The sequence below is a fragment of the Cebus imitator genome, unplaced genomic scaffold, assembly GCF_001604975.1.
Source record: "Cebus imitator isolate Cc_AM_T3 unplaced genomic scaffold, Cebus_imitator-1.0 Scaffold2, whole genome shotgun sequence".
Taxonomy (NCBI): Eukaryota; Metazoa; Chordata; class Mammalia; order Primates; family Cebidae; genus Cebus; species Cebus imitator.
Genome location: NW_016107317.1, coordinates 9761618 through 9768791, shown reverse-complemented (window position 1 = coordinate 9768791; position 7174 = coordinate 9761618). Strand labels below are relative to the sequence as shown.

At 41.9% G+C, this 7174-nt stretch overlaps 1 long non-coding RNA gene across 1 annotated transcript in view; it reads left to right on the top strand.

Annotated features, from left to right (window-relative positions):
- Positions 1–3680, top strand: part of LOC108304972 — a 12144-nt gene extending 8464 nt beyond the window's left edge. Inside the window, exon 2 of the long non-coding RNA XR_001825494.2 lies at positions 3448–3680. This is a non-coding gene — a long non-coding RNA (uncharacterized LOC108304972). The remainder of the gene's footprint in view (positions 1–3447) is intronic.
- The last annotated feature ends 3494 nt before the right edge of the window (positions 3681–7174 follow it).

Genomic DNA, 7174 nt, shown 5'->3' with positions numbered 1-7174 from the left:
CCACGTGTGTTCCTATGCAACAATTTTGCATGTTCTTCACATGTACCCCAAAACCTAAAATGCAATAAAATAAATAAATGGGTAAAAAAAAAAAAAAGGAGTTTGAAATGTCACACTAAGGACCATGGATCAGAATTGCGTCTGATCTTCAGGGGCTCATGTGAGATGCTAAGTAATTAGTTCAACCACTGTGTGTTGAAGCCCCACTACTGCTGGGGCTGGGCTGGGGCTGTAAAGCAGGGCTGCCCTGCTAGAGTGAGGTGGAGGGGAACAAGGAAATGGGTGTGATATTTACCATTGTGAACGAAAAATAAAATCTCACGACCCCAAACCCACTATGCCAAAAGGAAAAGTTAAGCTTGGAAACTGAGTGTCACACACACACAACTGCCTTTCGTTTAGCTCATAAATAGATATCTCACCAGGTGGCTCCCAGTACCCTGTGAATGTATATCAGCAGCTTATCTTCATGGGTGCCGGACAAGAGAAGACTAGATAGGAAATCATCCCTCTGCCCATGCCTAAAGGAATGCATGTTTCACTTCTGCCTCTCCTTTATGTTTATTTATCTTATGTAAAAGGCCGATTCACTGAGCACCAGATGAATACATAATTGACTGTTCTTCTAGCCCCTTCTTTTCATGTGCAAAAGAATGTAATCACCTGTCTCATTTATCTGCTCTCCCTTTTTGCTTTCTTTCCTCCCTTCCCTCCTGTCCCTTTAAATACTGAAGCATTCAAAACTCGCTTTGGAAAAAGTGCACAGATTTTACTATGGCTTGTGTCTCTTTTTTCCTGAGCATGTCCTTAACCTTGGCAAAATAAACCTCTAAATGGATTGAGACCTCTCTCACTCATCATAGAGGGAAGCACAGGGACACGCTGGACCCACAACGAAGGGGTCAAAAATAAACTCCTGGAAAAATAACACATTTTTAAAAAAGCTCTTCCCACATCCGTCCATTTATTAAATAGTAACTCTTTACTCACATGTAATGTGCCAGGCACCATATTTGCATCTGGAGAGAAAAAGATAAGGCATGGCCACTGCCCACGGACCTTAAAGTTTGGTTGACAAATCATGAATATACAGACTGTTAGAGATATGCTAGAAGCATGCCTGGGATGGGAGAGGACCCTGGAGTGAAAAGTTTTATGGTAGGAAAACACCAGATCCCCAGTGGGAATGCCCCCAGGCAACTCAAATTCACCAGCAACAGGGCTCAGGCAGTGAGAAGAGAGAAACAATTGGTTTTTGCCTCTTCTTCCAGTGTCACTGGGCAGCATGGCATCTTCACTATAAACCCCAGTCACCAAGAGAAGCAGGGGAGCTTATCCAAGCACACGCAACTGAAAGACCAGTTTTTCCAAAAAACAATTTGTCATCAAGTTATCAAATTTAACATGTTATTAAAAAAAGAAAAAGAACTTTGCTTGTCTTATTTATAAACGTATAGTGACTTGTCTCCAGTGGGACAGTTTAAGTAGTTTTGGGGGATTGCTACAGTTTTCATTGACAAGGTTTTATTTTGTCTTTGTAGCAGCATTTAAAGAAGCCTTTAAGTGTTTTCAAAATGTATTCAAAATTCAAAAATCATCCCATAACAAAAAAATCAGTGTTTGTTTCCTAGAAGAAATGTTTAGTTTATACTGATTTTGTTCATGTCTTTTTGGTTTTGCCAACACTTTAGTATATTTGGTATTATTCTCTGAATTTCTCAAATTGGGGCTTTATGTTCTAGGAATTTCCTTTAGCAACCTAACTTTTCTAATGATTTAATAATTCATATTTACTGGTGATGTGATTGATCCTGTAGCTTCCAGTTTATCACTTTACCAGTCTTTTCAGTATTTTTAGGATTTTTGAAGCCGTTAAAATAAAGCCTTTTATGACAGTTTTGGATTTACACTTGGTGAATATCAAACTTGAGGCACTGGTCATGAAAATCATTATAATACAATCTTCTGGGCACCCTAACTTTCTTTTTCCTCCCTTGGCTTGTTTTATCCCATTTTTTGTTCTTGTTAGAATTATTTATTTATTTATTTATTTAATTTTATTTTTTGAGACAGAGCCTTGCTCTGTTGCCCAGGCTGGAGTGCAGTGGCACAATCTCCGGTCACTGCAACCTCCGACTCCCAGGTTCAGGCGATTCTCCTGCCTCAGACTCCCAAGTATCTGGGACTACAGGTGCATACCACCACACAGCTAAATTTTGTATTTTTAGCAGAGATGGAGTTTCATCATGTTGGCCAGGATGGTCTCCATCTCTTGACCTTATGATCTGCCCTCCGTGGGCTCCCAAAGTGCTGGGATTACAGGCGTGAACTATTGCACCTGGCCTCTTGTTAGGAATTTTAAATGTCCATAATTTCTTACAGAATAGTTTGGGGATATAACTAATTTTTCAGGTGATTTTGAGTTTAAATTTTAAACCTTAAAAACAACCTCATTTGCTGTTGCTTGCCTAAAAGCAGCCAGTTAAAATTTCAGCGTTTTATCTAAGCTTTTACTATTAATGTGACTTTAATCTAATTTGATTTAATATAATTTAAAGTTTTAATTGCTGGAAGGTTAAAATTAGGGCTGATAAACTATTTAAGGAATTTGCAAAATAATATTAAGGATTGAAAAATAGGAAAGTGACATTTGAATCATTAAATAAAACAAGCTTTTGAATATTATTTAGTAAAAATTTAAAGTTAGATAAATTGGTCATTAAGAAACTGAAATGCAGTAAATTGATCTCAAATCATTCTGTATATTTTGAAGATGTAATTTTGTTCTTAACCTACTGTCAGTTCTTTCTCTTGCTCTTCTGCTAGTGATTAAAGGGGATATTGTTTTTAGAAATAATTCTGTAAAATAAATGCTTATGTTCTATTTAAAAAGCAACATAAGCACTTATGTGTTTTGTGGTAGACTTCCCAAATACAAATATATCTAAGTCCTAATCTCCGGAACCTATGAATATTGCCTTATACAGCAAATGCATCTTTATAGACGTGATTAAATTAAAGACCTTGAGATGGAGAGATTATTCTGGATTATCCCAGTGGATCCAATGTCATCACCAGGTCCTTTGAAGAGGGACTCAGAAGCGTCAGAGAAGAAGACATAATGATGGAAGCAGAGATTGGAGTGGTGCTCTTTGAAGACAAAGAAGGAGACCACAAGCCAAGGAATACAGGCTGCCACTAGAAGAAATTGGAAGAGTCAAAGTAGTGGATTGTGCTCTCGGGCCTCTAGAAGGAGCCACCAGCCTTGGTGATCCCTTGACAATGAAACAGACAGAGGGTTTGTGACTTCCAGAACTATGAGAGAATAAATTTGTGTAGTTTTAAGCCACTAAGTTTGTGGTAATTTGTCACAGCAGCAATAGAAAATGAATATAGGATGTTACTGATACGCCTTCTCATCTGGTTCTTCATCCTTTCCATGCACAGGGTTTTATAGCCAGGCCTACCAAGCATGTTGTTCTTCTCCGAGAAGACCAGAAAAGCTCTGCCCAGACATCTGAGACTGCAATTTCCAGCCATCTCTTTCCTGGCTACCATATATCCACCTGGAACCAATGGGATAAACAACTGTACAGAGACTTTTTGTTTTTGATTTTAGTGTTGTTCTAAGAAGTTACCAAAATACACCATGAAATTATCTCAATTAAGTTTACCCAAAAGCTACTATATACACTATTTTCAGCCTGTCTATTCCCATCTCCAGCCATGTTTGGCTACATTTTCCCATAAAGCTCATCAGCTAGAATGTGCATGAGATAATAGTGCTAAATGGCTCAAACAGAATATGGTCAGGGTTACAGAAAGCACCCAATTTGCCTGCATGCATACACACCTGCAAAATTCAGCTCCACAGATTTTTTTCCTCTTTTGTTACCACTCCAGCAATCCCGAGACAGGCAGAAGTTGTCTAGCCCTAAAGGAGTCATGAGATTAAATGACATCCCCAAGATCTTAACAAGAGTGAAGGGTAAGTCAAGGACTCACATTCCCGACTAGCTCCAGCTTTGGACCTGTTGACTTGGAGCAGGCACGAACACACACAGGTGGAGCAGGTCGTTTCAAGCAGTACTGTACTGCTACCAGAAGAAATTCAACACCCCCTGCTGGATCTAGCCTGAAGTGCCCTAGTTAGAACTTGATCCCCTTAGCTAAGGCTTGAATCCTTACAATGCAAATACCCTGAAGAGATGCTTCCCAGGGCATCCATGCTCCCTCCAATCCCAGCACCTATGCCTGTGGTCAGGAAGCCAGTTATTTCAGGACTCAGGTGAATGCTGCACCTGATCCTCCCCAGGCTCCTGGAAAAGTCCACAGTTCACAGTAATGACTGCCATCCTCTCAGTCAGTCAACAGCTGGCTCTTATCCAAGAACTGGCCACTGCACTGGAGATGAATTGACTGGGGATGCCTTAAAGCTTGAGATTTGGGAGGATATGTTGTGTTTGAATCCTGCCTAGAGGGACTTTCTAGATATAAGATACTGGAGAATCACAAGACCTGAGTCTCACTGGCGTCGAAAGGAGGGTGCCAAGACTTTTTATACCCAAAAAACCACCTTGGGAGTGGGGTTGAGGAGCAGGGATGGGGATGAAAAGGCTTCAGACATTCCGAGGGCTAGTGGATTCTGTAAATCATCTCCTGAGTGGAGACGAAGGCTCCGGATATTACATGGGCCAGGGGACTCTTGTCATTCCGTTTGTTACTTAAGTGGTTTACAGAAGTCAAGATAAACATTTGTTTACACATTTTCTGGGTAAGGTGGAAATCACAGACCTTTGTTACTTATTACAAGTCGCAGGAGCCAAGATGGCATGGGTTAGGACTGCTTGCCTGTCACATTAGGGCCACAGAGAGCAGTTACTGATAAGCAAAGTTTAAGCAGCTTTACATAGTGGGCATTTTTCAGAGCAAGCTAGCAGCTTGATTTACAGAAGCCAAACACAGCTTTATCTTATAAAATGGCATTGCTCAGGTTCTGGCTCTAGGTCAGCACAATATCACAAAACCACACCTTATTTAACACGAGGAACTAGATGGTGGAGAGAGCTTATTCCTGTGAAAAGGGTGTAATCCTACTAACCTTAGGGTAGGTCACAGGCAAATCCACATGTGCTCTGGGACATAAAATTATGCACTAGTATATATTGCACCAGATACCACAAAATCAAACCTGTAGAAATATAGTCATTGTGGGAAATCCTTTTTTTGGGAGTTCAAATTTTATTACACATTAGACTATATTAAGGTGATTGTCATTGTGAGAAAATCTTTCTTTTTAAGGATACTTGTGTATGGCTTACATAGGAGATGACTCCCAAGTAGCTGGGACTACAGGCATGCGCCACCACACCCAGCTAATTTTTTTTTTAGAACTGGCTTTCCCCCTTGTTGACTAGGCTCGTCTCAAACTCCTCAGCTCAAATGATCTTCTCACCTTGGTATCGCAAAGTGCTGGGATTACAGGTGCGAGCCACCGTGTGGCCAGGAGATAGATCTTATAATAAACAAAATATACAGATGTTAAAAGATACACTTAGGTACAATAAAATTTTAATGAGTTTATTTGAACATTTAGTGATTCATAAATCAGTCAGCACCAGACAAGAACCAGTTTGACATTCCACCTAGTGGGTGAGAGGGGAAACTTTTATGAGGTGTAGTGGAAAGTCCTAGTTAGAGATTAGTTGGTGGGTTTTCTGAGTTGTTAAACTTAAGTTTTCTTTTAGTTTTACATTAAATTTGGGCTTCAGTTTGCTTATGAAAGAACCTAAGTTACTGAGGCTATCTCAGACTAATTGTCTCCCAGTTAATTTATTTAACATAGGAAAGAGAGAGCAAGAAGGAGGAAAGAATAGGAAGGAAGGAAGGAAGAGAAAACCTTTGGGTGAATCAAGCTCAAAGGCTTTTTTTAGTCTGAAGATCCCACAAGCAAATTCTGACAAGGAAAAGCATCAGGATTAATGAGCATGGGAGCGTAGTGGGAGGAGGAAGAGGAGGAGGGATGCTGGGTCATCCCCCCTCACAATTAGGGGCCTCTAAAAAGAGAGGCAACTGCAGACCAGGCCAGCACTGAGCCAAGTACCAACTCTCTGCTGTGAGCCTTGCCAATGTGTGCCCCTGTGGCCACCACTCCCCACCCTCGCATACCCACACACTGGCATTGGGTGTTTCCCAGCAAAAGCCCAGCGGGCCCAGAAGTCAGCCATGGCAACACTGCCTTATTCTGACTAGACTTGAGGGCTGAAGCCAGCAAGTTTCAAGGGATGTGGGTTTCCTGAGGTTTGGCGAGGAACCCTGACAGTGTCTGTCTCTGTCACCTTGTTTGAAAAAAGAATTGTTCATCCCAGGCCACTGTCCAGCAAAACTGTATCAGTTTCCTCTCCTTCCATTTCCATCTACATGCTAGGGAGGGAGAGGCGTGCATTGTGAGCAGCCAGGGCTTGGATTTGGTCCTCCCTGCAGAGCCTGCTTCTTTCCTCTCCCTTTCCTTCTCCCAGAGTTCTCACCCACCTCCCACCCACCTCCTTAGGATCTGGTTCTCTAATAAAGCTAGTGGGATGTATAAGCCAGGTCTCACGGAGGGCTATTTTGGCAAGCATACACCTATGCTTAGCAGGAGCTTCCCACAAATCACTAAAATAGTCAGACCTCACCTGGGTTAGAATGCCAGGAGGGTCCAATCAGAACTCCTAGCTCCACTACATGTAAGAAGAGTTAGACGACTTTTCTCCAAGACTCTGTTGCCTCATTTGTTAAATGGGCACGACAATGCCTCCTTCCCAGGGTTTTATGAGAACCAGGCAAGATAGTGCCATTGTGCTTTAGTTCAGTGTGTGGCACAAAAGGAGGACACTTCAAAGCAATAGTGGGAGTCGGGTGCGGTGGCTCATGCCTGTAATCCCAGCACTTTGGGAGGCAGAGGCGGTCGAATCACCTAAGGTCAGGAGTTCAAGACCAGCCTGGCCAACATGGTGAAATCTATGTCTACTAAAAATACAAAAATTAACCAAGTGTGGTGGTGTGCACCTGCAGTTCCAGCTACTGGGGAGGCTGAGACGGGAAAATTGCTTGAACTGGGAGGCGGAGGTTGCAGTGAGCCGACATTGCACCACTGCACTCCAGCCTGGGTGACAGAGTAAGATTCTGTCAGAAA